This window comes from Bison bison, unplaced genomic scaffold (genome assembly GCF_000754665.1).
Source record: "Bison bison bison isolate TAMUID 2011002044 unplaced genomic scaffold, Bison_UMD1.0 scf7180017864340, whole genome shotgun sequence".
In the NCBI taxonomy this organism is placed as follows: domain Eukaryota; kingdom Metazoa; phylum Chordata; class Mammalia; order Artiodactyla; family Bovidae; genus Bison; species Bison bison.
Window position 1 is genome coordinate 5,062,598 of NW_011494912.1, and position 8,441 is coordinate 5,071,038.

Consider the following 8,441-nt stretch of genomic DNA (forward strand, 5'->3'; position numbering starts at 1 on the left):
TATTTTTTTTAAAATTTTATTTATTTTTAAACTTTACAATATTGTATTAGTTTTGCCAAATATCGAAATGAATCTGCCACAGGTATACCTGTGTGGCTTGCAGGATCTTAATTCCCCAACCAAGGATTGAATCTGAGCCCTTGCAGGGGAACACAGAGTTCTAACCACCACTGGAGCATCAGAGAATTCCAGACAACTAAGGGGGCAACTGAGGATGAGATGGTTGGACGACATCACCGACTCAATGGGCATGAGTCTGAGCAAACTCCAGGAGATAGTGAAGGACACAGGAACCTGGAGCACTGCAGTTCATCAGACACGACTTGGCAACTAAACAACCACCACCTTTTTACAAGGCCTTGAAGAGATGAGGCCTTGGGATTCTTTGGAACAAATCGCTTTGCAAGGGCTGAGATCTAGATCTGCAATAAGAATCCAGAAGTTCTGACAGCAAAACATCTTTCTCTGCCAAACAAAGCCCCTTGCCAGTAACCCCTCCCAGAAGGTCCGTTTCCAGGAAGGAAGTGGGAATCGGGGAGAAGATAACCGCTGTTTCTCTGAAGGAACTGATCACTGGGGGGTCAGCAATGCAGGGACCCCCATCATTATATGGTCGTCCTCTCGATAGGTGGGTGGGACCTTGTTGAACCCGGTAGGAAGGCTGGCTGGTGGGAGAGAGGAGAAAAACCCAGGGAGGAGGAGAGGAAGGAGGAGACGTGGGAGAGGAGGAGAAGGGAGGGGAGGATGCTTTGAAAAGTTCAAAGGCTTTGAGAAAGTACAAGACTTTAGGATGTGGACTGGAAGAATTAATGTCGTTAAAATGACCGTACTACCCTAGGCCATCTGGGCTTCCCAATTGGCAAGAATCTGCTTGCCAGTGCAGAAGCAGCACGAGACTCAGATTCGGTCCCTGGGTTGGGAAGATCGCCTGGAGGAGAAAAGGACAACCCACTGCAGTGTCCTTGCCTGGATAATCCCAAGGACAGAGGAAACTGGCGGGTTACAGTTCTTGGAGTCACAAAGAATCGGGCATGATGGAAACATGCTGCATGCATGCACGCTCCCTAGGCAATCTATAGATTCAGTGCAATCCCTTTCAAGATACAAAGCACAGGGGTGATAAGTCGCTGCTGCCACCGACATGGCTAGTCAGTCGGGAGGAGAAGGAATTCCAGGCCAAGGAAGCTGGGCTCTGCGATCCCACAGCAGCTGCAGCCCTGAAGTGGAGAAGGACACCCGGGAGAACATGACCATCCTTCAGATCTACTTCCAGCAGGACAGGGATGACGTCCTGGATAACCTCTTGGCCTTTGTCTGTGCCATCTGGCCAGAAATCCATGAGAACTACCGCATAAATAGATAGAGGCTGGAGAAAAGCACCTGTTCTGTGGACTGGTGTTTTGAATGCCTTCATGGAACCTGAGGCTTGAGCAAGGCTGGAGTTATAGTCTTACAAAAAGGCATTAAATTATTTCTGTATATTATATAGTAGGTCCCTTCACTTTTTGCAGAATAGAAAACATAGATTCTTTGTACAGGCTGCAAGCTTATCCAAAGGTGGTATCTTTTTACCTCATATATCTTAGAAATTTAATGGATATATGTTGTCTGTTTTCTATGCCTTTTCGGTCAAGCAGCATATTATTAACACTGACTTTTCTTTCTTAGATAGTTTTTAAAAACCCAATTTTCTTAAGAAAGAATGGGATTAAAATATTTCTTTCCCTAAGTCTCTCTTGAAGGTCAGGGGCTTTATCTCTGAAAAAGTAATAAGTATTTATTTATAACTGATGTGAAGCAGCAGCCAGCCTTAATACAGTACTTTTTCCGGCTAAGAGTTAGAACAATGGGTCCTAGTACTGGGCTGCTTTTAGTTTCTCTTATTCAAAAGTGCTAGATTAGAATTCACTAACTTGTTACATGTTACTACTTGGTGTACTGAAAATCATTTAAAAGAAAAGACTGTCATGCATTTTCCCTCCCCTCTCCCCCCAAAATACAAAGAACATGTTTCCAAAGAGCTAGAACTAATTTTTTTTTAAAGCTCTGACATCTACTTTAAAAAAAAATTTTTTTTAATTTATGTAGTTGGCTGCACCAGGTCTGGAAGAAGCACAAGCTGGAATCAAGATTGCCGGGAGAAATAACAATAACCTCAGATATGCAGATGACACCACCCTTATGGCAGAAAGTGAAGAGGAACTAAAAAGCCTCTTGATGAAAGTGAAAGTGGAGAGTGAAAAAGTTGGCTTAAAGCTCAACATTCAAGAAAACGAAGATCATGGCATCTGGTCCCATCACTTCATGGGAAACAGATGGGGAAACAGTGGAAACAGTGTCAGACTTTATTTTTTGGGGCTCCCAAATCACTGCCAATGGTGACTGCAGCCATGAAATTAAAAGAAGCTTACTCCTTGGAAGGAAAGTTATGACCAACCTAGATAGCATCTTCAAAAGCAGAGACATTACTTTGCCAACAAAGGTCCGTCTAGTCAGGGCTATGGTTTTTCCGGTGGTCATGTATGGATGTGAGAGTTGGACTGTGAAGAAGGCTGAGCGCCAAAGAATTGATGCTTTGAACTATGGTGTTGGAGAAGACTGTTGAGAGTCCCTCGGACTGCAAGGAGATCCAACCAGTCCATTCTGAAGATCAGCCCTGGGATTTCTTTGGAAGGAATGATGCTAAAGCTGAAATTCCAGTACTTTGGCCACCTCATGCAAGGAGTTGACTCATTGGAAAAGACTCTGATGCTGGGAGGGATTGGGGGCAAGAGGAGAAGGGGACGACAGAGGATGAGATGGTTGGATGGCATCACTGACTCAATGGACGTGAGTCTGAGTGAACTCCGGGAGTTGGTGATGGACAGGGAGGCCTGGCGTGCTGCGATTCATGGGGTCGCAAAGAGTCAGACAAGACTGAGCGACTGAACTGAACTGAACTGAACTGAACCAGGTCTTAGTTGCAGCTTGCAGGATCTTGGATCTTTGTTGTGGCATGCAGGGTCTTTTAATTTCAGAATTCTCTTTTTTTTTTAATTAATTAATTTATTTTCACTGGAAGATAATTACTTTACAATATTGTGGTGGCTTTTGCCATATGTCAACATGTAGGATCTAATTCCCTGACCAAGCATTGAACCCAGGCCCCCAGCATTTGGGGACTTAGAGTCTTAGCCACTGGACCACCAGGGAAGACCCTGCTTTTTTAAAAAAATATATATACAGGAGGTCCTTAGTGTTAGTCACTCAGTTGTGTCTGACTCTTTGCAACCCCATGGACTGCAGCCCACGAGGCTCCTCTGTCCATGAGATTTTCCAGGCAAGGATACTGGAGCGGGTTGCCATTTCCCTCTCCAGGGGATCTTCCCAACCCAGGGATCGAACCCAGATCTCCTGCACTGCAGGCAGATTCTTTACCGACTGAGCTACAAGGGAAGCCCTCACTGGCTCTTTATTTTAAATATAGTAGTGTGTACATGTCAGTCCTAAACTCCCTAACCATCCCTCCTACCACCCTTCCCTCCAGCAACCACAAGTTCTACAACAAATAGTTTTAAATTTTGTATGGAAACACAAAAGATCCAAAACAATCTTGAGAAAGAAGAACTGGAGGAAAGAAAGAGCTGGAGGAATCACATTTTCTAACTTAGACTACTTTATAAAGTGACAGTAATCAAAACAGTATGGTTCTGGCACAAAAACAGACAGAAATCAACAGAACAGAACAGAGAGCCCAGAAATAATGTGACCACATACTTAATGATCAATTAATCTACAACAAAGGAGGCAAGAATAAACAATGGAGAAAAAACAGTCTTTTCTACAAGCGGTGCTGGGAAAACTGGACAGCTACATGTAAAAGAATGAAATTAGGGGCAGGGCATCTGTGATCATCCTGGAACCGCAGATTCCAGTTTTGCAGAACTCTGATATCTGTGGGCGCTAACATGACTTCATTTAAAGAAATCCATGGACCACTAATGGACAGAAACATGAATCAGTTTGCACTTTGGCATTCAAATCTTAGCACTTTGGGAAAGCATCAAGTATAAGTTTTTGAAGACCCTGGGAACTACCATGATTATGCATTCAAGATTTGAGTCTGAATCACTTCATCAAGACTTAGATCCTCTTCAAAAGCCTTGAGTCTCACCTGTATTAAAGCTCTCCTTTGAATCCTCTCACAAAAATAAAAGCTTAAATGACTTAAAAAAAAAATGAATGAAATTAGAACATTTTCTAATACCGTATACAAAAATAAACTAAAAATCAATTAAAGACCTAATGTAAGTCCAGAAACCATAAAATTCCCAGCAGAAAACATAAATGGAACTCTCTTTGACATAAATCATAGCAATATATTTTAGGGGCATCTTTCTCCTAAAACAGCAGAAATACAAGCAAAAATAAAGAAATGGAACCTAATTAAACTTAAAAGCTTTTGCACAGAGACTTCTCGGATGGTCCAGTGGTTAAGAATCCACCTGCCAATGCAAAGGACATGAATTCAACCCCTGGTCCAGGAAGATTCCCATGAGTCAAGGGGCAACTAAGCCCATGCATTACAACCACTGAACTACTGTGCACCCTAGAATCCATTCTCTGCAACAAGAGAAGCCACTGCAATGAGAAGCCCATGCGCCATGACTAGAGCAAGCCAGATTCTGAGGCCCCGGAGGGTTGAGAACTGCTGTTCTGTGGGTCTCCTTCATACCCCTCTCCTCGGGCTCAGGGGCTCACCTGTGCTCACTTCCTCCCCTACTCTTGGGTTACGATTATACTTTTTGATCCACCAGCCGTGGGCTATAACAGAGCTTAATTACTCAGTTTCAGTGAGTCATATGACAGGTTTTGTCTGGGGCAGGTTGCTCTCCCAAATACAGCCCAACTTTGGTTTCACAAAGCTCTGTCTTTCCCTGACCACAGCAATTCCCAGCACCCTCTCCATCTCGGGAATATCTCAAGGTAGCAGGAGAAAGACTGGGTGACTCCATGCATTGTCATCGTGCCGGTGGCCAACCCAGAAGCGGGGCAGGAGGGTGTCACCTCCCTACACACAGACTGACTACCCACAGCCAAGGCTCACATTCTAAAGAGAGACCAGGGTCAAGGCAGGCTGGGACTTCTGGTGGACAGTTCAGTTGCTCCGCAATCAGCATTGCAGTGAGGATCTCCTTTCTGCAGAGGCACTTAATGGCCATCAGAGAAATGAGACAGGAGGAAGTAGGTGGGCCCAGAGACACTGGAATGGCCACAGAAGGGTCAACCAGGTGCCCTGGCCATAGCAGGACCAGCTTCGGCTTCTCTGCCTCCTGCCTTAACTTGAGCCTGCCTGCAGTTAACACGCATTGAGTAGTTACCATGTGCCTGGCATTAGGATAAGCGTTTCCTATGCATTAAGTGCCTTATTTAGTCCTCATGGCCAACGCATGAGGCAGATACTTCTGTTATGCTCATTTTAGAGATGTGGGAACTGAGGCCAGGGAGCTCAATTAACTTTCTCCAGCATCACACAGCCAAAAATGGAGGGGGCTGGAATCAAATCCATCTGACTCCTCAGACAGAGTGGTCTCTCCTTTATTTATTTATTTTTTTTGTCACTTAAACTGATTGACTTGGTTTGCATTCCCTCAGAAACAAACCCTGAGATGAGGGTCCAAGAGTATGTAGTTTATTTAGGAGATGCAGACACACCAGCAAGAAGGGCAGGCAGCCAGAAGGGTGTGTTGTCAAGCCTGTAATTGATTGTGAAACAGCAATTTGTTGGCAGATAGCGGAGAACACATTCCCCAGGGCTTTTTCCACCAAGGAGGTAGGGACTTGGGATGGTGGTTAGATGTCTACTTTATTTTATTTTTGTTTATTTTATTTGTACTATATTTGTTAACAGAACACGATGTTTTTTTTTCTACTACACTGATGCGTGCTCAATGGCTCAGTCATGTCCAACCTCAGTCATGTTCAACCCCATGGACTATATAGCCCACCAGGTTCAACCCCTGTCCGTGGGATTCTGCAGGCAAGAATACAGAATTGGGTTGCCATTTCCTTCTTCGAGACATCCACTCTAATTAGCTGTTGGTTGAGGGCTACCTGGGGCTCTTCATTCCCTGGTATTTCTGGCAAAGAATGAAGTACTCAGGCACAGAGCCACAGATCCTCCTGACTGTTGGAAGAAGTCAGGAGCACACCGAAGGTATACGGCCCGAGGGAAAGGGGCACAGAAAATACAGCTTCCGTACACTAGTTTTTACTACAAAAGGGATAAGTGCACATCGCAAGAAGTTTAAACACCCCAGAAAAGTACTAATAAAGATGTCACAATATCTTCTGTCTCCCTGACTCCCATTCTGACTTGCCAAAGGCAACCACTCTTGATGGTCTGTGTCCATCAAGTTGCTAAGCATACAAGCATCTTTATTTGCACAAATAGGATCATACACTTCATGCCCTTATGCACCTTGCTTTTTTTTTTTCCACTTAAAAATATGTCTTGGGGGACTTCCCTGGTGTCCATTGGTTAAGAATCCACTTTGCAATGCAGGGGACATGGGTTTTATCCCCGGTCTGGGAATTAAAATCCTGCACGCCACAGGGCAACTAAGCCCGTGAACAACAACTACTGAGCCTGCACTCTGGAACAAGAGAAGCCACACGAACAGCACTGCCTGCATTCTTGTACATGCACTTCTGGGCAAGTGTGTAGGACACACTCCTGGAGGTGGAATTGCTGGGTCAATGGGATGCGTGTTTAACCTTTTAACATATGCTCCCAGACCATCCAGAGAGGCTGGACCAGGAGACACACCTGCCAGCCGTAGGACAGAGTTCCAGCCTCTCCACCCTCTCGGGGGCACTCGTCTCCTTGCCTTCAATCCTCTTCATGAGCCAGGCTGCCGCTGTACCAGATCTGACGAAACAAACATGAACCGCCAGATGAGAACCAGAAAAGACAGTTCGTTCAGCAGAGGAGTCAGATGCATCATTTGCGTTTTGCAGGGACTCACGGGCCACCGGGCAGGTGGGAGAGTTTCAGGGAGGATGTGAAGGAAGGCACAGGGATGTCTTCATTGGAAGCTGGGGTCAGGAAGCTGGAGACGGGATAATTAGAAGCAGACATCTTCTGTGATTGATTTGGGAGTTTGTTTGTTTCTCTAAATATTTTTTCGGTGTGGGAAAAAAGTCTTTATTGAATTTGTTACAATGTTATTTCTGTTTTTTATATTTTGTTTTTTTGGCCACCAGGCATGTGGACTCTTAGCTCCTCTGACCAGGGATCAAACCGGTATCCTCTGCACTGGGAGGCGAAGTCTTAACAACTGGTTTTTAGTTGCTCAGTCGTGTCCGACTCTTTGTGGCCTCATGGACTGTAGCCCACCAGGCTCCTCTGTCCTTGGGATTTCCCAGGCAAGAGTACTGGAGTGGGTTGCCATTTCCTACTCCAGGGCATCTTCCCGACCCAGGGATCGAACCCAAGTCTCTTGTGTCTCCTGCATTAGCAGACAGGTTCTTTACCACTGGGCCTCCAGGGAAAACCCCAGGAGTATATTTGGCTTTCTCTGACTGGTTCCAAGTTGGAAAAGGGGGACCATTAAGGCGCTGGCAGTCACTGACCCCTCTCGTGATGGTTCTGGGCTGGTTGCTACAGAGGCTCTGCGTCAGAGTTCTGTTGTCACCTATGAGACCAATGTCTATTTGTGGTTCAGTCTCTCATCCCTGAAGGTGCAAGCTGTCTTCCATCCTTAGAAAACCACTCTTCTTTTCAGAGGGAAAGCTCAGTCACCATTCAGATGCCAGCTCTTTGTTAAGGATTTCTGCAGGCTCTTTTCCCCACATCAGAATGTCCTCTTTTCTGCGTGGTTTATCCATACCCTTGATTCTGCTTTGTATGGAGTTAAAAGAAAGTGCCACTCAATCCTAAAGGAAATCAGCCCTGAATATTCATCGGGAGGGCTGATGCTGAAGCTGAGGCTCCAATACTTTGGCCACTTGATGCCAAGAGCTAACTCACTGGAAAAGACCCTGATGCTGGGAAAGACTGAGGGCAGGAGGAGAAGAGGGTGGCAGAGGAAGAGATGGCTAGATTGCATCACCAGCTTAAATGGACATGAGTTTGAGCTAATAGTGAAGGACAGGGAAGCCTGGCATGCTGCAGTCCACCGTGTCGCAAAGAGTCAGACACAACTTAGCAGCTGAACAACAACCACCAGAGAACTTAAACAGTTTACTGCCAGGCTTTTCAGTGCTCTTCAGACTTTCTGTACCTGGAGGCTTGTTTTGAACCGTGGAAGGTTGGCTTGTCTCCCACCTGCAGGAAGACGGCTGGGGACCTCTCCCCAGTTGGCAATGACCGATGGAGGGAGGTATAATTCTGAGGGGTGGGTCTCACACTGCTTCCCAGTGACTGGAGCTGATTCCCCTCCGCTTGATATCACACTCTT

The 8,441-nt window shown here is 45.6% G+C and overlaps 1 pseudogene across 1 annotated transcript in view; it reads right to left on the minus strand.

Annotated features, from left to right (window-relative positions):
- Positions 1-5,190: 5,190 nt before the first annotated feature.
- LOC104998956 overlaps positions 5,191-8,441 on the minus strand; it is a 4,041-nt pseudogene continuing 790 nt past the window's right edge. Inside the window, exons 2-3 of the transcript XR_826525.1 lie at positions 6,809-6,910; positions 5,191-5,242 (exon numbers count right to left, since the gene is read on the minus strand). The product of XR_826525.1 is annotated as a ubiquitin-conjugating enzyme E2 D3 pseudogene (transcript). The remainder of the gene's footprint in view (positions 5,243-6,808; positions 6,911-8,441) is intronic.